This window comes from Patagioenas fasciata, chromosome 1, assembly GCF_037038585.1.
Source record: "Patagioenas fasciata isolate bPatFas1 chromosome 1, bPatFas1.hap1, whole genome shotgun sequence".
NCBI lineage: Eukaryota > Metazoa > Chordata > Aves > Columbiformes > Columbidae > Patagioenas > Patagioenas fasciata.
Genome location: NC_092520.1, coordinates 147058709 through 147083976, shown reverse-complemented (window position 1 = coordinate 147083976; position 25268 = coordinate 147058709). Strand labels below are relative to the sequence as shown.

Sequence of the window (25268 nt, the reverse complement as noted above, 5' to 3'; positions counted from 1 at the left end):
AAGTCAAGCTTCTTTCTAAGTTTATATTGACAAAAATAAAAGCAAGAGCATAGTTGTTTTTCTTAATGGTGGAAATATGCAGATGAGTTCATAGAGAAGTTTAAGGCTGAACGAGATCCTGCTCTCAGCTGCAGCCCTGTAAGCACAAGATAGCTTTATTTACATTGCTGTAACCAGAAGCACAGTCTGATCTCTTCATCTTTGGTATTTGGAGCTCTCACTCTAAATAAATCGTATTCTGAAGACATTTGTAGCCATATTGTGAGCAGGCTCAGAGTCAGATCGCTGGCTTGCAGTCATCTGCTTTACACATAAAGTTAAGGATGGGAACACGTGCTTGCAGGATGAAAAGACTTAATCCTCTGATAAAATGAACAATTGCCAGTGAATGCTGAGTGTCCTTAGCTGCCACCAAAGACAGTGATGAAATTACCCGTTAATTACAAGAAGGAGCTCTTCTTGTGCAGGGTCCTAAATAAGACAAGATTCTAGTCAGGGAGATAAAACCAGAAGAATGCTTTTGGGAGAAAGCAGACAGGGACTGCAGTGACCTTGATTTCCAGTGTACCTTATGTTGTTAGTACATGTCAATTCTGTATGCCTTACCTAACTGTCAGGGTTTCCACTTGCTCCAGGGAAGTCTGTTTGGGCCTCTTTAGTTGGCACAAGATATTGAATATTATAGCATAGTTTTACACTTTGGGAAACATAACTGTGATCAGTGTGGGTTTTATGATCCTAAAGCATAAACATTCATTGATAAACATTCACTGCAGGAAATATCCACATTTTCTGTACTGCAAATTAAGAGGAGCTTAAGCAACAGATTGAACTTTCCTGTGTATGACTGTTTCTTAGTGAAAGAAAGGAAAGGATTTAGAGGAGGGAAGGCGGTCATCAACTTCCATGGTCACCCTAAATTACTGAAGCTGTGTTGCCTATTCATTAGAGACAAGACTCATGTGTAAGGTCTGTCTTCATATAAAATATAATTGAAAGTTCAGTAAGTCCTTCTTTGTCTTCACTTTCACTAAATGGATATAAAGATATTTACTCAGTGGTGTAATGCTTTAGAAGACCCTTAGTCAAAAAGTGCTATAAAACACAAGTACACCAATTTAACTACCAAATTTACCAATTAAATTACCCATTTTAGTTAGTATTGTAGCCATTGTTTATTTAAAGAAAACTGGGGTCTCAATTCTGCTCTCTACCTGATATTAGGTAAATGTATCTTTAAGGATATGAATGGTGTAACTCCTAATTTAAGTAAATGTGAGAGAATTAAGCCCAGAGAAGAGGGTTGTAAATACAGATGTCTAGACTAGATTTCTTTAGGTGTTGTAGATACACACTGGTCCATTTACATAAAAGGTCATACACGATTTACACCAAGAGAAGATTTAGCTTTTAGAGTACGTATTGGTTTATTCTCTTCTGTTCTCTGGAGAGAAGTTAAATGGCATTTTACAAGAAAACTGGAACATTACTGTCTCTTCTTGCTGCTTGTTGATGCATCTGTTTTTTTCAATTAGCTTGATGGCATCCATTTTCAGGAAGCAGATGCTGCCCTCTTTTACACTGGTGCCATTCTGGAATAGCTCCACTGACGTCAGTGAAGTGACTCCAAATTTATCCCCAGTGAAAACAGAATTGGACCACAGCCTCTTTGTTTACTTATCAGCTATGGTGCTCTCAGGAAGGTGCACATTACCATACCATAAGGCGGAGGTGAGCACCCGCCTGCTGTGCCACACTCAGCTCTTTTGTGTCCTTGGCATGACACCCATGTGCCTGGCTGGAGCAGAAGTCAGGCTGGTGTGGGGCGTGCGTGGTCACCAGATTCCCCATGCTGAATGGAACAGTTGGTGGTCCTAGATTCTTGACTGCTTTCCCATTTCGATTTCCATCAGTTTCCTCTTGTTTGGATATGTTTTCCAAGGAGATAGAGCTTTTTAAGCTAAAGAAGCATAATTGCAAGTTTTAGGTAATATAATAACAGAAGGGAAGCCAAGGTAGACACGGAGACAAACTCTACCCCTCCTACAGTATTTTGCTGTTATGGCTATGTGAAAATTGTTGCAGTACTGGCAGGCTGGCTATACATCTGCTGGCTTCTGAGTCTCCATTTTCTGGGAATACTAAGTTTAAACAAATTGGACTACTTTGTTCCTGCTCTAACTCTACTGATCTCAGTCATGCCTTCCATAAAACTGGACAAAAAGCTCCATATAAAAGCCATTAATGTGCTGTATGGAAAAATACTACTTGAGATGGGGCAGATGAGGGTGAATAGAAGAAACAGAGTCAGTAAAGAACAGAGTAAATATGCAGTGTGAGACAGGAGGGAGGTTCTTAAAGGAGTTTCTCAAGGATCAGTCCTGGGTTGTTTAAAATATTAGCAGTAGAGTTGAGGCTATGAAATTTAGCAATGAAGCAACCTAAGAGTCATCATCAGGACTGTGGATTAGGACACAGAACTAGGTGACTGAATAACTGACGTAAAGAAATTGAACGATATTACAATAAATAGCACAGAAATTGAAGTTGTGGTAATGATTTTGGTGGCAAGCTTGGGAAAGACAGATGAAAAGAAAGACTGGGAATACTGAGATCAGCCAGTGTCACTTACTGAGCCACCAGAGTAATACAGCCATAAAAATTGCAGGTGCAAGTCTTTTAAAGTCTCAGAAGGAGTACATTCAGTACCACCTGGGAAATGTTAATTCTGTAAAGCCTCGTCTGGAATGCTGTGTGCATTTTTATGACCTATATTTGGTCAGAAAGGGTGCATGGAAGAACAGCAAGTATGATCAGGTGAAGGAGAGTGCTTTGCAAGAGGAAACTGGAAGAGCCTGACTTTTCTAGGCCAGCAAAAGATTGAAAAGACCTATAGTTACAAAAATACTGGGGGGAGAGTAGCCAAAATAGGTAACAGCTATTTAAGCTAAATGTAACATTGGTGTTTGAACAGTAGAGCATAAACTGGCTATGAATGAATTTACCCTGGAAAGAAGAAGGTGATTTCTCATATAGCAGACAGAGGAGAAATGAAAGCTCATGCCAGGTTGAACAGGAGAAGTGAAGGCAAAACCCATTTTTTTTTTTTTAGATAGACTTTCTTAAATATATGAAAGAGATAAGATGGAAGTAGTTACATGCAATAGAAATAGCCTGAGTCCAGTGATTTTGTCTACTAGAGTCCTTTCCTACACCCAGGATGTATTTGAGATGCCAAATATATGAGAAATTGTAAGGTCTACCCTCATTTCTCATGTCCTCCAGCTCTTTTGCCATACTGCACACATTTAGGTACAAAACGCCAAATCCTGATAATTTTATCATTTAATACTTGGGCTGTGTGAATAGGAGGGAGAACTACGGGAATAGCTGTGAGTCTTGGGAGGTGTTTTTTCTTTATGGGACTTCGGGAAGAGAAAGAAGACCTAGGTGTTGGGTAGGATGTGGTAGGGGATATCAGATCACTGCAGGAGATAGTCTGTAGATAGAGGGGAAGTTCATGCCCTTTAAAATATCATTAATCTCTGTTCATTGCTCTGCTGACCTCAACCTGGAACCTCTGCTGACCTTGTCTGGTCCTTTCTCCCTCTATATATTTCTCCCTCTCCAAAGCTCTCCAGCTCTCTCCTGATCTTCCTCTTTCCTGGGGTTTCTAGTAATTCCTCACTACTGTGAGCTCCCTGGAATCATCGGAACATTGCATTGCACCTAATTTTGAGAAAGGCCTTGAGCCAACTTTGCTGCTGCTCAGCTGAGTTATCTGATTTTAGATGCAGCAATCAACTGTTATGCATGATCTTCCACAGCTTTTGTTGAACATGTCAGAACAGTTGATAACAATGGCCACTCTGGCCTGAAGAGGTTAGCAGAGTAATTTCCTGTTCCAGGCACTGATCTGACAGGGACAGAGTAAAGCTTAACATTTCCTCTCTTACCTTCCTTAGTTCATTTCATCCTGTGGAAAAGTTACCAAAAGTCCCCTTAAGCTCAGCAGATAAAACAGACATTGACCAAGGTGAGAGTTTCACCCATCCATCCAGCTCTGTGGTACAATAGTGCCAAGAATAATCCATCTTGATACCTTGTCCTTGAACCTTTAGCTTGTTGCTGCTCTTTGTTTACTTTTGTGAGGAAACCATCCTCTTGTGATTTGTATCTGTATTTTGGCTAGCTAGTTCTGCTCTTCAGCTTTGAAATAGCTCTGCTTTCTCTTCTTCAAGTAGAAAAAAATGAAAGGTAAATCAAAATTTACACATAATCATGCACAATATGCAAGCATGTGAATACGGACACCACTTGAGCTTTATCAATGACATTAGCAGGATAATGCACACAGATCCAGTTGTCGATAAGTTGTTTAAGGGCTTGTCCCAAGTGCTTGGCATCACTTCTTGAGTTATGGCAGTCAGCCTGATTAGGAAAGAATTACAATGAATATAGAGTGAGGCAATTGAATCATGATCACATTGTCACATCTATTTCTTAGCTCAGTTCACTTTGAAATTGAAAGGAGAAACCACCATCAACATGTGTTTATGTGCTCCTTAATTCACTGTTATATCATGTGTGCTGCTGTTGTGTACAGAGCATTGCTCTTGAGGCGTGTAACATATTAATGGTGAAGACCCTGCTGTGGTAATTACCACACAAACACAGAGCAAAAAGCTGGTCAAAGGGCTTATATGGTTAAAATTATATATACCTCTTTGGACCTTGAAGAACTTTCCAATGGTGAGAGAGCATTATTACATTTTGATTTTATAGCAGGAACAGAATAAGGCAGAGTTAGGTGTGGAGAGTGTTGGGAAAGCAATAATCTAAACAAGCAGAACCCATGACACCTTCTCTAGTGCTACAGAACAAATCTTCATGTTCTTGGCCCTGGCAACCCTGTCTTTTAGCAAGGAGGTATTTATTTTGACAGGGTGTACAGTTAAAGAGCACGGGAGCAAATCCTACAAGTAAATGATGTTGATTCATGAGGATATGTAAGAAACATGGGAGATGCATTCATTGTGAATCTTCAAGCCAGTCTGATTTGTTTATGCATAAATAGTATTTACACGTACTTTTTTCCCCTGGCTTTGCATTGCAAAGTAAACAGCTCAAGAACACTCTATCTAGTGTGCAAAGCACTAATGTGATCTTAACTTGTGACCAAGTTCTGACCCTTTTTGCCCTTTCCATACTTCAGTTTTAAACCTTCCCCAGTCAAGATCTGCATTCTCATAAAGGGTTTATATTTTTAAGAGTAGTGCTGTCATTAAACAGTAAGGAGCTCGATGCACAAGCTCTCTTGTCAGTGACCTACCTTGTGTTTGAATCCTACTTCATCATCAGTACATAAAACCGAAAGGTACTTGGTAGATATTTACCTGATGGTCCAATTGATGTCAGATGGCCAAACATAGAACATCTACTTTACCACTGTAACTTTTCTTTAGATAAGTACCACAAATATATTAAGCTCATATTTTAATATAACACAAATAGTGCTGTCGGGTACATTCTTTTTGGTACTGTAGACTATGGGCCTTCATGCTTACAAAATAATACCCACAAAACAGCTGATCTTTGTAATCTATCCTTGGAGATGGCACAGTGAATTTCAGAAACATTTTGGGGGGGTATTCGCTACTGCTTATCCATTAATCTGTAATTTGATGATCTGTTACAGTTTTCTACAGTGGATTGCAAACATTTCTGTAGGATGTATTCCCATCAAAATATGCCTCTTCCTCAAAATCAGCAATATTTATGAGAGGAGTTTCATTTCAGCTCATTTTGGTATTCTTCAGAAAATGCATGTTTGGAAAAATTCAAAATGTGTGTGATCATTTTCTCGATGTTCTGAATGTTTTTGCTTTTTTTTTTTTTTAAGGAAATGTATGTAAAGAATTAAAATACAGAAATTTGCATTTACACCTTTTTTTACTTTAATGTATTGAAAGACATAACATGGATTTATTGTTGTTGTTTTTGAAGGGAGGGGCTTGTCCTTCATATAGGAGAGTTTATTTTAAAAAATTCCCCTATTTTCCAAGCAATGTAGTGCTAGCCCTTGGTTTTTTCTGATTACTAGCAGTGTGGCTCCAGCATCAGCTCCAATACTTCCTTGAATTCAGTTAGATGATGTTCTGATGCTCCAAAAGAGACAAAATGACAGATCAAATGGCATGGATACCACAGCACGTATAAGTAGTGACAGAAGGGATGTTCTAGTGCTTTGGCTGTTGCTGAGGCAAGACACTTGTTCTTTTCTGCAACTGGAAAACCTGCACAGGTAAAAAAGTTTTTAAATGAGTCCAGAACACTTTTACAATGCAGTCTGACTTCCTAGAACATGTAATTATGAATTGTGAGCTTCTCCTGTTTCCCCTCAGCAGGAAATCTTTCAGGGTCTTTTTACTCATAGGTTACGTAATAGGGGAAAAAATAAAAAAGGAGAGGAGAGAAAAGGTGGAGAGGAGAGGAGAGGAGAGGAGAGGAGAGGAGAGGAGAGGAGAGGAGAGGAGAGGAGAGGAGAGGAGAGGAGAGGAGAGGAGAGGAGAGGAGAGGAGAGGAGAGGAGAGGAGAGGAGAGGAGAGGAGAGGAGAGGAGAGGAGAGGAGAGGAGAGGAGAGGAGAGGAGAGGAGAGGAGAGAAGAGGAGAGGAGAGGAGAGGAGAGGAGAGGAGAGGAGAGGAGAGGAGAGAAGAGGAGAGGAGAGGAGAGGAGAGGAGAGGAGAGGAGAGGAGAGGAGAGGAGAGGAGAGGAGAGGAGAGGAGAGGAGAGGAGAGGAGAGGAGAGGAGAGGAGAGGAGAGGAGAGGAGAGGAGAGGAGAGGAGAGGAGAGGAGAGGAGAGGAGAGGAGAGGAGAGGAGAGGAGAAAAAAAGGGAAGGAAGGAAGGAAGGAAGGAAGGAAGGAAGGAAGGAAGGAAGGAAGGAAGGAAGGAAGGAAGGAAGGAAGGAAGGAAGGAAGGAAGGAGGGAAGGAAGGACCAAAAATTATTGCTGATAATTTTCTGCATGTATTTGGAAGAATGGAAGTAGAAAGTACTATCTGCAGTGTGCTGTAGCTCACCTACTTACTTACTTTTTTCATTATCTCTTTTAAAAAGCTGCGCTTTTTTGTGGACTTGCATTAACACTTAGCTAAGTGGATTTCAGAGAAGATGAGTAGTGAGTTCTTCTTTGCATAGTAACCACTAATCAACATTTCCATAGAAGATGTCTGAATACATATTGATCGAGTCAGCTGCAGCTGTGAAATGGCTGTGATGAGTTTTGGAGACTGTTGCTGCTTTCTTCTCCATCCTCCATCCACCATCTCTCAATCACATAACCTACGTAGCAGAAAAAACACCTGCTGTTACTTCTGACCCTGGCATTTCTGCTTATTTGTAAGTTACATCAAAAGGTCATGTAAGGTTTTTCATTAGTTCAGAGACCATTTAGTAAGCAAGGTTTCATAATTAAATGCTGGACTTGGAGTCAAAGGGACAGTCCCCAGTACTGTCACATGGTATTTGGATGTTCCACATATCTCAGTGTTATGGGACAGTGTTATGCCATTTAGCTGCCCTTTTTCCCTAAACCATTTAGACAAGGAGATCTTTTTGAATATGCCCCATCTTTTACCTAATACCTATATAATGTCAGGCACAGTTGGGGACCTTTACTCCCTAAGGACACCGTGTTGTATTACTGTTATAACAGCAGTAACTAACATATGGAGAGTGAGGATCAAACAAACACAGCAAAACATTTGGCCCTGTGCATCCAACTCATGGAATATCTGAATACTAACAAGTTCTGCTGTTATGTAGCTCTGTGTTGGCTTTAGGCCAATGCTTTGACCAGGCTGATCTGATGTATGTTTTTCAGGCTCAGACACAAAATATTCAGTGCAACCCCCTTATTTGTGATTCTCCAGTCCCTTGCAGGCTGCCTTGTAATTACAGGTGTGCAAAATATTTCTATCTGACAGAGCCCAGAGCTGACTTGCTGCAAGGCAAATTGAAAGCCTGCTGAATGCTCCATGGAGATAAGAGGCTGACATCAACTTTTCACAGCTAGTCCAAAGGAAGTAAATTTATTCAGGTTTTTTCTTTTTTTCACCCATTGTACAGCTATCAGGGACCAAGGTATTAAAGCAGCAGAAGAAAATACACTGTAGATGGGAGGAGTTCACCATCTCTCTCATAGATTTCTATTAGTTCTCCAAGCATGAAGGTGATTTGGATACTAGCAGCTCACTGGTACTGAGCAGTCAAATCTGTGCTTTGAATCTGGCAATATCAGTTTTTACAGATTTTCACTGACATTGCTAAGAACTAATAATCCTAAATATTTTGCTAGTTTCTGTTCCTTTATCGTCTTTTAGAGGAATACGAGGATATATGGAACAGCAGTTATGGCTTCCCATGGTTTATATTTAGTCACATATTGGTGATTCAGAAACAAGCATACGCAAAAAGGCCCAGATGAATCCTCTTGCAAATTCCCTCCTGTCCTATAGCGTATTTAGGTGTCTGAGTCACTTGAATTTTCAAAGAGGGCCCATTGTCATGTCTTTGTGCCCACCATGGTGCATGAATAGTTTTTTTGATGGCCGAAATATTTTAACACCCCTACTGATGCAGAGAGTTGGTTTCAGGCAAGTGGAGCCAAATTCACAGCTGGTATTCGTCCATCAGCACATTCTTCTGATGCCAACTAGGCAGGGTGGTACGTGGTGGTTTAGAAGTCTTTAGTTTTTCAGATGGTCAGTTTTCCATATGGTTAGGAAATGAGACCTGTTCTCTTGAAAATTCCGATTTGAATGTTTTTGAGTTTCAACTGTATCAGTCTGTGGACAGACTGGTGGTCACAGGCACATTCTAAGTCTGGATCTGGTATGGATCTGACATTTCATTTTTCCCATGCCTTAATTTCTTCAACTGTAGAAAGGAAACAAAGTCTTCCCTCAGCATGCAGTAGGGTGTTTATTAGTCTTAAAAATCTATAGGAACAAGGAGTCTATTCATTGCTAAATTCCTTTTTCTCCAGATAATGCGAATGACCCTTTTTCATACAGGGAATCACAAAGAGATGGTGCAAGGCAGGGCTGTGGAGTTGGATTTAGATTTGAAGCCGAGGAAGCTGGTTACTGTGGGACCTTCAGTCAGCTTCTCTGTAAACCTCTTTCTGATTTCACATGGTTGTAACTTCCATAAAGGACATCTTTATTTTCACGGCTGGAAACAGGATAAATGGGATATGACGTTATTTGACTACACACCTCAAGATCGTCTCAGATTAGAAAGAAAGAAGGGTAATTGTAGTAGGCAATTCCTTTCTGAGAAGGACAGAGGGCCCAAAATGCAGAGTTGACCCTCATCATAGGGAAGTGTGCAGTCTCCCTGGAGCCCGGATCAGGGACATCGCCAGGACGTTCCCCAGTCTGGTGCACCCGTGGACTACTACCCACTGCTGATCTTCCAGACAGATGCGGAGGAAGCTGCATCCCGCAGTCTGACGGGAATGAAAAAAGATTTCAAGGCCTTGGGATGGATGGTTAAAGAGTCTGGGGCTCAAGTGATTTTCTCTTCCCTCCTTCCAGTTTTGGATGATGATATGGGATGGAATAGGAAAATTCAGTCTGTAAACAATTGACTACAAGACTGGTACTACAGGCAGGGCTTTGGGTTCTTTGATAACGGCTGGTTTTACAAGACACCAGTCCAAACAGCAATATGTGGGAAAGGTTTATCTCACAGGGGCAAAAGGATGCTGGGACAGGAATTAGCAGGGCTCATTTGGAGAGCTTTAAACTAGACTCGAAGGTGGATGGGGTTGTAGCTGGGCTTGCATCAGTAGGGCATCACTCTGGAGTTCATAAAGGCTGGGAGGCCTTCCATATCCCTAGGGTGAAATCGGTGTGCTCAGCTTGCTCTCTGAAATGCCTGTACACCAATGTGTGCAGCATGAGGAGTAAGCAGAAGGAGTTAGAAACCTGTATTTGGGCAGGAGATTATGACCTGGTGGCAATTACAGAGACATGGTGGGACAGCACACATGACTGGAATGTGGTCATGGATGGCTATGTCCTTTTCAGTAAAGAGGCCACCCAGGCATGGTGGTGGAGTTGCTCTTTATGTGAGGGAGCAACTACAATGTATTGAGTATTGTCCAGGCATGGATGAGGGGCAAGTTGAGAGTCTATGGGTGAAAATTAAGGGGCAGGCTGGCAAGGGTGATACTATTGTGAGTGTCTCTTATAGGCCACCAGATCAGGGTGAGGAAGTTGATGAGGCCTTCTGCAGGCAGCTGGGAGCAGCCTTGCAATCATCACAGGCCCTGGTTGTGGTGGGGGATTTTAACTTCCCTGATGTTTGCTGGAAGGACTACTCGGCCGGCCAGCCACAGTCTAGGAGGCTTCTCTAGTGCCTTGGCGATAACTTTCTGATGCAGATGGTGGAGGAGCCAACTAGAAGAGGTGCACTGCTGGACCTCATCCTCACTAACAAGGAGGGTCTGGTTGAAGTGGTAAAGGTCGAGGGCTGCCTTGGTTGCAGTGACCATGAAATGATGGAGTTCAGGATCTTGTGTGGCAAGAACAGAATAGCAAGCAGAATTGCAATCCTGGACTTGAGCAGGGCAAACTTTGGCCTTTTCAAACAATTGCTAGGGGAAATCCCATGGGCAAGGCTGCTTGAAGGTAAAGGGCCACAAGATAGTTGGTTAGTGTTCAGGGACTGTTTCTACCAGGCACAAGATCAGAGCATTCCAACACGTAGGAAATCAAGGAAGGGAGCCAGGAGACCTGTGTGGTTAAAAAGGGATCTGCTGATCAAGCTCAAGTGGAAGAGGAGAGTTTATAGATCATGAAAGGAGAGGCTGGCCACTTGGGGAGAATATAAGGCTGTTGTCGGAGGTTACAGGGAGGCAACTAGGAAAGCTAAGGCCTCCTTAGAATTAAACCTGGCGAGAGGGGTCAAGGACAACAGGAAGAGCTTCTTCCAATACATGGCATAATAAACTAACACCACAGGCAATGTAGGCCCACTGATGAACGAGGAGGGTGCCCTGGTGACAGAAGATACAGAGAAGATGTAGTTACTGAACGCCTTCTTTATTTCTGTCTATTCTGCCAGAGGCTGTCCTGAGGAGCCCCGTACCACTGAGGCCCCAGAGGAAGTCAGGAAAATGGAGGAGTTTGCTTTGGTTGATGAGGACTGGGTTAGGGAGCAATTAAGCAATCTGGACATCCATAAATCCATGGATCCAGATGGGATGCACCCATGGGTGCTGAGGGAGCTGACTGAGGTCATTGCTGGGCCACTCTTCATCATCTTTACCAAGTCTTGGGAAATGGGAGAGGTGCCTGAGGACTGGAGGAAAGCAAATGTCACTCCAGCCTTCAAAAAGGGCAAGAAAGAGGACCCGAGTAACTATAGACCGATCAGCCTCACCTCCATCCCTGGGAAGGTGATGGAACGACTTATCCTTGGTGCCATCTCAAGGCATACCAGGGATAAGAGGATCATTAGGGGCAGTCAACATGGCTTCACCAAGGGGAAGTCGTGCTTGACCAACCCTGTTGACTTTTATGAGGACATAACAAGATGGATGGATGATGGCAGAGCAGTGGATGTGGTCGACCTTGACTTCAGTAAAGCACTTGACACAGTCTCCCATAGCATCCTTACAGCTAAACTGAGGGAGTGCGGTCTGGACGAGGTGGACTGCGAACTGGCTGAAGGAAAGAAGCCAGAGAGTTGTGGTCAATGGAGCGGAGTCTAGTTGGAGGCCAGTATCTAGTGGAGTGCCTCAAGGGTCATTACTGGGACCTGTATTATTCAATATATTCATCAACGATTTAGATGAGGGAATAGAGTGTACTATCAGCAAGTTTGCTGATGACACCAAGCTGGGAGGAGTGGCTGACACGCCAGAAGGCTGTGCTGCCATCCAGCGAGACCTGGACAGGCTGGAGAGTTGGGCAGTGAAAAATGTAATTAAATATAACAAGGGAAAGTGTAGAGTCTTACAGATGGGTAGGAACAACCCCAGGTTCCAGTATAAGTTGGGGAATGACCTATTAGAAAGCAGCATAGGGGAAAGGGACCTGGGGGTCCTGGTGGACAACAGGATGACCATAAGCCAGCACTGTGCCCTTGTGGCCAAGAAGGCCAATGGCATCCTGGGGTGTATTAGAAGGGGGGTGGTTAGTAGGTCGAGAGAGGTTCTCCTTCCCCTCTACTCTGCCCTGGTGAGACTGCACCTGGAATATTGTGTCCAGTTCTGGGCCCCTCAGTTCAAGAAGGACAGGGAACTGCTGGAGAGAGTCCAGCACAGGGCAACAAAGATGATTAAGGGAATGGAGCATTTCCCTTATGAGGAAAGGCTGAGGGAACTGGGTCTCTTCGGCTTAGAGAAGAGGAGACTGAGGAGTGACCTCATTAATGTTTACAAATATATAAAGGGTTAGTGTCATGAGGACAGAGCCAGGCTCTTCTTGGTGACAACCAACGGTAGGACAAGGGGTAATGGGTTCATACTGGACCACAAGAGGTTCCACTTAAATTTGAGAAGAAACTTCTTCACAGCGAGGGTGACACACATTGGAACAGGCTGTCCAGGGAGGTTGTGGAGTCTCCTACTCTGGAGGCATTCAAGACCTGCCTGGACACCTTCCTGTGTAACCTCATCCAGGTGTTCCTGCTCCAGCAGTGGGATTGGACTAGATGATCTTTCAAGGTCCCTTCCAATCCTTAACATTCTGTGATTCTGTGATTTACTTGCTTCAGTGACATCATGTCTGTTAATATTTCCCTGTGCTCCTGCACTTTTCCATACTTTCCATCAGTATTGGTAAACCTGGCTACTGGGTCTTCAGGTGACTACAGTGAGAATATAAGCACTTAATTAATCAGCCATGCACTCAGAAGATACTGTAAATCTCACTCACAGAAGATGGGTAGAGGATAACATTTTAAAAAAATGCTTGATAAAGCCTTAACACACTGTGGCCATCAGGAATTTTTTCTAGTGAAACAGAATAGGACCAAAGAAAACACATTTGAAAATCCTGCCTCTTGGTTTAAGCTGGATTAGTACTTGACAGTGAAAATGTGACAAGAGCAAAGGATCCTTTGAACCCATATCACCCACTTCTTAGGGACTAGCAAGCTGTAAATGAACTTGCTGCTTATATTTACATTGTTGGTTTTGATCACACTCCTTGTCTGCAGATGATTGTTGTTCTGATGATCCCCTGAGAGTGTGACCTTCACCATGCCACCTCCATTCACACCTCCATATGTGGAGTCCACCAAAGTAACACCTTCCCTCACAGTTCTTTCTTTTAACTCTGTGACTTGATCAAAATGTGGCAACTTTCCTGTAAATTAATGGGGTTGCTTTCAGTTTATTAGTGTTTTACTGTGTCAGCCTGATGTGTCTCAGCTGCCAAGGCAAAATTAAATATTGCTGCATATGTGGGGCCAGAGTTAAACCTTGGAGAGCGTCAGAGAGAGAGAAAGGAGAACTGAGCCAGAGGGGCCCTTGGGAGGAATGGAGAGGTAAAGAGTGGAGATGACTATTAGCACTGTCACAACCATGACAGCAGTTTCTTTGTCCCCAAGTTCCTTTCCACACCTCTCATCAGAAGTCGCAATCCTGGCTTCCCAGGGCTCTGGTAAAAGCAGAGCAGACAGCAGGACTGTGGCTGTTTTGCTGTCTCCAGCAGCCTGTTGTCCTTAGCAACTGTTTGTCTTTGCCTTTGCCTCTGCTGTAGACTGAGCTCTAATATTTTGTTGTGCTTTTGTGTGCTGGTTCCCTGGGTATATCTATACTGCACAAAAGCATTTAAAACTGCAATGAAGATAAAACAGATAAGGCTTTAACAAGGGCTAGCAGCTGAAGTTAAAGTTGATAAGGAATGTTAGACTCGAGTAAAACTCAAGTTACTTCATCTTTCTCAGCTACTTTAAGCTGAAATAATTTGTCTTGGTGATCCTTTTTAAAATTTTTAATAAGGGCAAGCATAGTTTTTTGAATTTTAATTTAAAATCATTGGCTCTGCAATTGTCCTAGAATATTTTTCTTGAAGGGAAGCTTTGTGCATCTAGGGAAAAATCTAAACCCTGTATCACAGAATCCTCAAACATGGATGAGAAGGCTTTGAAATCAGATGCACAGTCCGAATTTTAACATCTGTGGTTTGGCTCCATGGGAGAGGATCGTAAAACCGATCTGGATCGTATGTGCCAAGTGTGTCCATGGATGTGTGTGTAAAGGCTTGAGCTCCCTCCAGTCCACGCTGGATCACTGTAGGCTGCACAAACTCCAAATTTTTGCAATGATCTTAAGTAGAATGCAAATGATGTGGCAATTAGCAAGATTGCTAACTGAATTTGATTTTGTACAGTACTTGGAACATATAAAGTGTATTGTAAACAATATTTGTTATTAATTAGTTTCATGCTTACCAAATACAATGTCTCGGCAGCAAAGAGAAGCAGTTGTTCCGAATGTTGCTGTGTAGCTACTAGGGTAACTCTTTTGGGAGTTTAGGTTACTGTTGTTTATTCAAGCAAAATGCCAACAGAAAGCAGATGGAAATCTTTCTGAGCAAAGACACAGAGGATCAGCTGGTGTGCCAGCATGGAAGAATCTGTAAAATTATGCTGAATTCTGGAAAGCCTGAAAATTCAAAGGAAAAACCTGCGATGTGATAAACTCTGCTGTCAGGTAACGCCGTCAAAAGCCCGTGAGGAGTTTATGGGGTGACACAGTGCCATCCTGTGGGCCGTGGAGGTATTTGAAAAGGCGACACTGACGTGGGACCTGTTTTGCGAAAGGGGATTGGCAGGTTGTAGCAGAGGTGAATTTGGCCATGGAGGTGCCATTTGCATGTAGAGAGTTGCCTGTGTCGGCATGTAAAGTATTTAAGCGGTTTCCTTTGCTACTGGACAGCTATGTAGGTAACCAGTGCTGCCATGAGCCCTCTGCAACTTTCATGAATATCTACACCCTAGCTGTGTAGAGGCAGGACTTGCAGGGCAGAAACACCTCCTGATAACAGAGATAGAGCTATCTATATCTATATCTATATCTATATCTATATCTATATCTATATCTATATCTATATCTATATCTATATCTATATCTATATCTATATCTATATCTATATCTATATCTATATCTATATCTATATCTATATCTATATCTATATCTATATCTATATCTAATCTATCTATATCTATATCTAATCTATCTATATCTATATCTATATCTATATCTATATCTATATCTATATCTATATCTATATCTATATCTATATCTATATCTAATCTATCTACATCTACATCTACATCTACATCTACATCTACATCTACATCTACATCTACATCTACATCTACACCTATACCTATCTATATAATCTGTATCTCTATCTCTTTCTCTGTCTTTATCTATCTATATCTATGTTTAAGCTGAACATGGACTGGCTGCCCAGAGAGGTTCTGGAGTCTCCTTCTCTGGAGACATTCAAGACCCGCCTGGGCACATTTCTGTGCCCTTTGCTCTAGGTGAACCTCCTTTAGCAGGGGGGTTGGACTAGATGATCTCCAGAGGTCCGTTCCAACCCCAACCATTCTGTGATTCTGTGCAATTCTGTGATTCTTTCAAGACATAAAAGAGAGAACACCTTTTTTTGTGCAGTGAGCAGGACCCACACTGCTAGGAGAGCCCCTTGGCCACCAGGCAATAGAGAAGGCTTGTTTAGGGATGCAGCAGGATGTTCTACTTGTTGCTGAAGCTTCGGGGAACATAGATTTAATGATGCAGAAGAGAAAGTAAGGCTCCAGAGCACTCCTTGGAGCAGGGAATGAAATCTCCTGCTCTTTGCTCCTTTTTTTTTTTTCCCAAGTGAGTTTTTCCACCAGCAACTTGGCAGAGCTGCCTTCTTTTGTCATTCTGCCAGTGGATCTTGAAATCATAACACCTTGCAAAGACCATGTAAACAGGCAGCTCTGGGAACACCCGGTGGCCAAATTGCTAATGTCTGGAGCTTTGGAACTGTCTTTGGAGGCAGCTGCAGTAGAGGAGAGCACAGAAACAAGGTGTCTGGTATCTTGGATGAGTGCCCTCGCCCCTGAGCTGTTTTATAAAAGCAAGCAACTAACCTTCACTGGCCCTTGCCCTTCTGGTGTGATGGGAGAGAAAGTAGCAGTGGTCAGCATGCTGGGTGTGGAGTATGGCCTGTCAGCATACTCACGGCTGGACCTCTTGCTTAAGGTTTTAAGCAATACATGTAGTTGAGGTGTGGGCTAGTGGTACGTGCTGGGGAGGCCTGAAACACAGAACCACCTGAATGGCACTGTCATTTGCCATAGGTATGTGGAAAAATTCAGGGTCTTCTATGGTTTGTGTGTCTCCAGAGTTCGGTGGCAGCTGAGGACAAGCAGTTAGCCTTGCTACATTGGATTTAGTCACATAGAAGGGAGTGGAAATGGGACTTGGCCATATAAGACATTTCCTGGAGCAAGTCGATATAGTGTTTGCACAATGTCATAAAGGACATTAAATCAATAATATCCTTTTAACTGTCAATTCCAGAATTAAACAGAACATTTACTAGAAAGTTGAGAGTTTTCAATGGAGTCCCAGATGGCTCCCAAGGAGACAAGTGGAGGCTGCAAATGACCTGCATTCTGTGGGGTTAAACTGGAGATTTAATTTGAGGAAGGATGATGGAGTATTGGGAATTACCCTGGATATTTTGATTCACTCAGTTGAGCAGTGCTGCATCTTTCCACTTGAACTGTAATGTCAGCTGATTTTATATGCCCATTGCCTCTGTTTTCCTTTGCTGTAGCAGGACACTGGAAGGCATTCGTAGCTTTATTCTCTCTCTGGAAAATTAGTTTCTCGCTTTACAATTCTGTTGGTCTGTTTTGAGATGGGCACTATCAATATATTGGATATGGTCTGTTTAATCACCTCTTCCTTATCCTTGCACAGTATAATAGCCTGGCTGCCACATTTGTGTCTATTATAACAGAAGTGAGTAAAATTTACTTAAGTGGAGTTACATCCACTGGAAGTAACTTTCCCCATATTTTTCCTATCCTGTCTTCTCAACTACAACAGAGCCCCTCTAGGCCTTAAATTATTTTCCCTTAACTTGCCCATAGTTGTTCCTGTGCGTAGATCCCCTTCTTACTTACACATGTAATTTGAATGGGATTGCATCCATTATCATTGGGAAGGATTCAAAGATCTTTCATGGGAGCAGGAGGCAGGAGGTTTTCTGGGTTTTTGTTTGTTTGTTTTTTCTTGTTTATGTGTTTTGGGTTTTGTTTTGTTTTAAATGAGGAATATTGCACCTTTTCTAATCTTAAATGTACAAGGTATCTGAAAAGGGGTTGAAGAATTGCACAGGTGAGTTTAAATCTCATTCCAGAGCATAGTCCATTTTTTCATGTCATTGGTTTCAGAAAGCCTTACTAAGGATTTAGGAGCTATTTACTGTGAACTATTTACTGTGAATCAGACTCTCAAAATTAAGGGCAAGAAGGGATAGAGAGATGGGTTCCCAAAACAAATCCTTTGCATCCCTCTACACATATTTGAGGCCCACCTTTAAAAAAATGGCAGCGATGTAGCAGGTTTTGTTTCTGGGTTTCTGTCCAAGACCTGACTTCTGCTTTCTGAAATTCAGTCCTTTGTAGTGTCAAGCTGAGCATCCAACGTCACTGGCCACTTTAGAAATTCTTGCTTCAGTTTTGTACTTCATATTAAAATAGTATTTAAAAGTAAGTAAGCCACAACTGAGTAGTGAGTAAATCATAGGCTGACAAGGAGTACTTAATGTTTCATTTATCTTATGCTTCAACAGTTTCCTCACTTCATGTCCGTTCCTTTTAGATACTTTATTACTTTTGCATTCATAAAATTATAGGCATAGAAAAGTTCTCTTTGGTCCCTCTGCATTCTTCTCATCCTATTACCTTCTTTGTGTGACTGATAGTAATCATTACTTAAATGGTACTTTCAAATACCATTATAGTCTTGGATCTGACTCCTGGTTTCATATCAGTCCTTCACTGCTGTATTATACTAGCTAATCCCTTGCTTTTTTTTATAGATTCAAAATGACAATTTTGCTGTTCTGTGGCCATATTCTTTGGGATTTTCACAATATTTTCAACGTTGAATGATTATGTCATGCATCATTTTATTTACTAGGACCATTTCTATTGGTACTGATTTTATATTTTGCCTAATCCTCACTTGGACAGGCAGATGACACTACATACCTAAACCATGAACTACTTGCAGTGCAAGAGGAGTCTTGTTTGCTGCTAAGGAGCCTTACTAAATAGATTTACAAATGATGAAGCAGCATGGATTTTCTTCCTGTAGATCGGTGAAGCAAACTATAAGGAAGTATATTTTACAATTTCAAAGCATTTGTTGGATCATTAATGTACACAATGAATAAAAGGAGATCCTAGATATCAAATATTGAATACGTAAACTCATCCTCTATTCCACTGGAACATCTCTACTGACTTTGGAGGGGCTCCACATCAGTTACACCAGTATAAAACTAAGAGAAGAATCAGATCAACAAACACTACTGTGATTGTTCACTGCTGGAGCACGCAGTGGTTTGTCATAGGTTCACTTAATTCAGCTGCTGCAGGTATCTGTCTCTGGCTGTGAATTTTTTGATGGGGTCTCTGACTTATCAGACTCCAAGCAATCATCAGTATCCAGTTATTGTTGCTCCGAAGTTTAGGAAAACTATGAGCTAGCCTTCATATCTTTATTGGATTGTTCACTCGCTGTAATCCCCTGTATTGAAAACTTCCCTCTCTAACACAGAAATATTCAGAAAAAAGCTTACATAAAAGAAAATTCCATGAGAGAATTTTACTTTGAAGTTCAGCACAGATTTAGCCTGCAAATCAGAGTTTTCTTGCAATTTTGATGAACTCAAAACAAGTGGGCTGTACATTTTTTTGGTAGAGCTGACTTTTTCCTAGAAAACTTTTTGCAGGGCAAATGAATTTTATGAATTTTCACTTGTAATATTTTATGTATCTATATATATCTATAGTCATTGCCTATATAGGTAGCTTCTATGTGAGTGTGAATGTGTGTATATATATTTATTTAATCACGCAAATACGTAGTTATGTTTATGTATTTTAGGTACCACTGCCATTCTTGCCTTACTGAATCTAAATGGAGTTCTTGACAAATCTTGTTCACTTTGTAGGCTTCTCCTGTCTCTGATGTTTCTCCCACTTCTTTCTTTCTCCTCCTGTGGGCATTGACAATGTTGCAACAAACCTTCTGGCCCAGGAACTGTCTTGGTGGAAAATACTGTGTAAAAATAGAAATGGTGTAAATTCCTTGCAATGCAAGGCTTGAGCTACTCATAACATTTAGGCAGGCATATGCTTAACTTCTTTGTGCTCATGACTAGTCCTGTCAACTACTCACACAATTAAATTAAGTTTGGACCTCAGAGTTTTGTTTGCTTGGAATTCAGGAGCCCCAGAATTAATGATTTAATATCACATCCTAACCATGTATCATAGCAACATGTAAGCCATCCTGTGTAAAGAAAAATGCAACAGGTAACATTTAGGGCCATGTTAAACTGGTGGAATTGTGGCTTTGCACTGTTAACATGCAGAGAGAAAAGAAATGTAAGTATTACTTGCATTATGAAAAACTGTTACATGACTTTTCAGACTATAACAGATTTTGTCCAATTCAGAATGTTCCAAGTGCCACATTTATTGCAGTCATTTCTGTTTTCTCTTTCTCTTTATTGTGGAGGACTGCAGATATTTTTAATAACTTACAAGTAGCCGTTTAGGTTTCACATGTCACTAGCACAGATGGTCCAAGATGCAGCTCGAATGGACTGCATCAAAGTGTGACTGTGAAGGAGTCTCTAAATGAAGAAAAGTCCTTGCAGGCCAAACACATTTTCTCTTAGTTGACTCAATAAATTGTTTCAGATCTGATTAAAAAAAAAAACAACCCTCTTGCTTTCGTAGACTTTTCTGAATCTGGTATGAAGGAAGAGGCTTATAAGACAAATTATTAATATAGATTTTTCTTAAAATAACTTTAAATTAGTCACCAAGAAAATGACTATGGGAATTAACAAAGCCCCAGTTACAGTAAAGGTCAGACGTTGAGGTCTCTGTCCTTGGATCAGCACAGCATTTCAATGCATCCTACCAAACTTTGCAACCTTCTAATATGCATATTTCATCTCATGCAAGAAGTGATGTATTTACTCCCAGCACCTGTAAGGAAAAAATCCCCCATAAATTGAATCCCACTAGATGTCAAGGTAAGCAAAGAAATGTATCGCTTTACAATGTAGACAGCTGCAGCTTTATTGAGAGGTTATCTCAAATTCAGTCCCTTTAAAAATTCTCATTTAGAAATGAAACCTTAGGTTGACATGTCTTAACTGTGATCCATGCAAAATTACACATTTGTCTTGGGCATTTTTTTAACACATAACACTTATTTTTTTTTCTTTTTTTTTTTTTTCTTGATAGGCTGGATTTTGGATGCTGCAAGACTGTCATGACAGGGTGCTGCAAAAGAGGTGGTTGTATCTTCTTACTGTAAAGTTGGTGAAGTTTCCCTGTGTACAGGGAATCCAACATTTATGGACAGGAAACTGATTTCCTTGTTTTGCAGTTTTTTGTTGCTGTTGTTTTTAAAGGGGTTAGCACAGTTCCAGGAAACTGAAACTAGATGTGAATAGGGGTTGGAGGGAGGAAGCAGGGAGAATCTCATACAACATTCAGATGTGTCTCATTTCTGGGAAAACTAAATAAAGCAGGATCCAGTTGCCAGTGGCTAAATAGCAGCAATTTATGAGCTGTTCATCAAAAGCCCCAGACAAGCACGAAGTCCTGTGAGAAGATGAACATTGACACAGGACACCTCCAAAGGACTCCATTGTTGAAACCTATTTTAAACCTTTTTCAAGGGGATGACATAGTTCTGGTAGATGCATAAGGTCAGCACTTAGAAGAGCAAATAGGTTTCTCCAGGAAATCAAGCAAGTGGCCAAAGTTTGTCCATTTGTCTGCCTGTCTTTTGGCCTTGGATTACTGTCCTATTTAAAACTGTGTTTTTGTAAATGGTAGACTTTTCATGTAACTGTACAAGTAGTAATCATCCTGTTAATGTATAATATCTGGTATCAGAGGCATGGGCCCGAACTAGAGGTATTTCCCATTTACCTATGAAATGTCTTGCTTTAGTGTACATAAAGTCAATTCTTGTTGTGAATATGTGCGTCCATTGCCTGCTCTAAATGAGGTAGTGACTTATTTTCAGTGGCTGTAGGCAGTTTCACTGAAATAGTGTTGTTTGTAGTCTTTCATGTGATTTAGAAGGCACAATAGCCAGACAGTACTGAAAATGTAATATAACTGTATGCAGTGTTCCCAGAAAATGCTCTGAAGCCTTCTCCCATTGCACTATTGTGATTAAAAAACCTCTGTTGCTTTTCCAGCTTCACAAGTCCATGTAGTGCTATGCTGAAACTGATAGAAAATTCAATTAGCACTGAAAAGTGAAGGGCAGAGAGGGATGCTCTGGCCTGGAATCCTCTGCCTTTGGCAGCAGCAAAGGTCAGTCATGCCACCAAATGTCCATGACCAGAGGTGGATCCACCCTATGTGTGTTGCCAGCTCTCTGCATAGAAGCATGGGAGGGTGGCTATAAAGAATTGGTTCTGGGAGGGGAGAGACTGAGAGGAAGAGTGGAGTAAAGAATGAGCATGACAACTGGGATTTTTAGAAGGTACTTGGATGCTGGGCATCCAGCTGCCCTAGGACTTTTTTATCAATAACACCCTCTACATTTTCAGGAGAGATTTTTAGGCTGCCTGGTGGTCCTCATGATTAATGTGTGAGAGAAAAGGCGTAGAAGGCAGCTCATTTTAATTTGGCAGCTCTCAGCACCTGCAACAGGCTGGGACCATAATACCTCCTCGTGGCTGTTGGCTGAGGGTCTGATCCTCTGATGAGCTGTGACTTCCTGACTACCTGTGACTCAAACAGGCTTATAGGACTGGGCTTAAAGAAACCCTGAGGTGCCAGATCCAAAGGTGCTTTTGGAGCAGGACTGCTCAGTAGTTCTGAGTGTGGATGTGAGTACACAGTTCTTAGGAAGTAACATTCTCTCCACATTCATATTGTTTGGACACAAGCAATACAGAGACCTATGCTACATCTTAGTGCAGGCCAGCTTGGAGTGTGAGACTTTTCTGAGTCATTGTCTATCCTCCTCTGTGTGGCAAGGCCATGAGGCTGACTATGGGTAGCCAGAGCTGCCATGGACCCTTCTGGCAACAGCAGTTGTCTTCAGAGTCAAGCTAAGTGCAGGCTGCCCTTAGAAAGGTGTGAATATTCTGCAGAATCTATGGGTACCCTCCAGATACATGGTGCACAGGCCAGAGGCTTTAGACTGTACCGTGTGCCAGCACAAAGAACAGGGATGTTAGTTACAGGGTTGCTTTGCTCTTGCTGTGAAACCTTGCGTTATTTCAAGGAAGACAGCTGGGATTTGCAGGTCAGATCATGTGATGAGATAAGGAATTCAAGCTCCTTTATTGGAGCTAGGCTGATTTATATAAGTCTGGTCCAACATTTCTGAGAAATTGTGGATAGTAGGCATTTTTTGTTTGTTTGTTGCACTGAAAACCTGTAGCCTTTCAAATAAAGTATGTGAAGCAAACAGAATTTTTAGATGGAGCATGTGCTTCAGCCTGTCTGCTGGATTCAGACTTTGAGAATACAAGTTCTTTGTAGAGACTCCCATATGCAATGGGACAAGAGGTTGTTTGGCTTGAAATTTGACCAAGGAGAGGGGACTTGACTGAGCTCTGAACAGCAATCATTGTCCTTATTGGTGATGCCATGATATGTGCTTGGCTCAAACCCAACATTGCACAGGCCAGAACCTGATGAAACTGTGTAACTAGATATTTGTGATTGTTCCCGCCAGTGTGATCCACTGTTAAATAGATTAGACATACAAATAAAATCAGAATTTTTTAAAGCCTGGTGTGTTTTTTATGTCAAAAAGACTGTTTGCACTCTTGGATTTTATCATGTTCATGTGAAATTTTGATGTGGAATAAATACAGCTATGCAGCTTTCTTAGGACTGTTGACAGCCACTCGAAGAAGTGCATGTTTTCCTCTTCAGAGATGATTACTGCAGTAGTGCACCTGCCACAGGGAAAGATGTGACGGTAACTTGGCATGTCCTCCTCCTAGTCCTGCAGGGGTGGTCCCTCTGTTCTGTGACAGAGCACTCAAGCTGCTCAAGCTTACACCAAACTGAAGTGATGTCATGTCTAGAGACCAGTACAGTGCTGGTGAAGGAGGTGTGTGTCTCATCACACCTGCTGCTGCTGCCTCTGTCCCTCCCCTTCTCTCCTCATGGCACTACAGGTGCCACAGGATAGATGCATTTTAAAGGACTTTCTCCATTTCTGTACAATATTTGGCTCCATTCCAGCCCTTGCCAAGGAAAAGGTGTTTTGGAAGATACCTCTGAGGTACTTTTGCATCTCCCAGATTCTGAACCTAGAAAAAAATTGAACTGTCTCTGGCACTTCTCTAAGTGTTGCCACCTCCTGGGAGAACTAGCTTGCTCCATCAAGCTCACCACATTGGAAAATGCTTAATGGTAATCTCCACATTGCTCCTCACATCTTTTGCTTGCTCCTTGACTTGACAGCCACAAAGGTAAGTCCATGTATGGGGAGTTTATCCACTGGGGAGGCATTCTATCTGCCTTACAATGACACTGAAAAAGGGCAATGTGACGAAAATTAAGGAAAATGCCCGACCCTGTTACCCTCATTAGATGCAGTGGTCCGTGCCTTGCTGAATGAAGCAAGGACAATGGTTCACACACAACATTTGTTTTCTTGTAGCTTGACACTGTGACAGTGCTGTTACTAGTGAGTATATGTGCTTGTCTGCTCCCTGCCACTCATCCAAAGTCCTGACTGTCTCTAATCACAGCCTCACACATCATCATCTAACATCCTTGCCTGTCTTTCTAGTTGCTTGAGCCCTGGACTCTCTCATTTTCAAATATCAGTTCATACCCATCTTCTGTTTGTCATACAAAGCCTTTGTTGTCTCAGCTGTCTTATTTCAAATCACAATCTCTGCCTGACCTTGCTTGCTTCATCTCTTCTGCTTTCAGTCCAGGTGATTCTTGACTCCTCTTTTGAAGGAAAGAGGAAGTTACTGTCCCAAAAACTCTGTATTAAAATGAATTGCACAAATGACATTAAGAAACCCAAACATGTCTTGGTTTCCATCATTACAGACACTACCACTGCAAATCCTCTGTCAGCAGTGGTCAAAACATGTAAAAATGAGATTGCTTACAACTGCCAAAGCATTTTACAGATGGATGGATTATTTCCAGGTATGTTATAGGCAATAGTATCAGATAAATTAACTTTTGCTCAGCCAAAAGCCAAATAAATTATAATTAATCAGGTTCAGGTTACGATTCAGATCTAGTTATGTCCAATGATGCAAACTGTCTTATCTATTCATCACTACCATCACTACCATCCACCTTTTCTCTCAAAATCTTCTTGGGAAAAAAAAAAAAGTTATTTCCTATTAAAATGCCTATTTTATCCAGCAAACAATAAAGATTTGAAGTACTGCCAAGGGAGGAGCGGTCATCTCATCTTTCTCAGGCTGTCTGTAGGTGGTCCCTCATCAGAACTGTAAATGGCTGAAGGAAACAAAAGCATTTCTAGTCAGACTGTAAGCTTAGCCCTCACGTCCACTCTTGTAAATACTTACAGACAAAAAAAGTCACCCCATAGAAACACATAATTTGCCACAAAACTATAATGCATTGATGTGTGGTGGTGTTGTATTAACAATCACTATTTCCTGCATGCTTCACATTCACACCTATGAGACCCTTAGCCATTTTATCCCTGCATGTCAGCACTATCCCTAATTCTACATCCTTATCTATCAGGACAAGCTTTTAACAGGACAGCATGACATCCAACATGGGTCACGGACAATGGACACAATCTAATCTTTGCTACTCTGACAAGGGAAGCAGCGAGAAATTGAGGCTAGTGGTCTAGTTACACAAAAAAAAAGGCAAGGGAAGGATGCATTTTCATTTTTAGTGATGATGATGGCAAAACACATTGTTACATGTTTTC

General features: G+C 41.6%; 1 protein-coding gene across 4 annotated transcripts in view; it reads left to right on the top strand.

Annotated features, from left to right (window-relative positions):
• The window catches only part of LOC136104073 (potassium voltage-gated channel subfamily A member 6), a 30312-nt gene extending 7207 nt beyond the window's left edge, over window positions 1-23105 (top strand). The window contains exon 3 of one of the 4 annotated variants that reach the window (XM_065842718.2): window positions 20585-23105. The gene's annotated coding sequence lies outside the window, so the exon portion shown is untranslated. The other 3 variants (XM_071817049.1, XM_071817053.1, XM_071817045.1) reach the window with 3 other exon arrangements.
• The last annotated feature ends 2163 nt before the right edge of the window (window positions 23106-25268 follow it).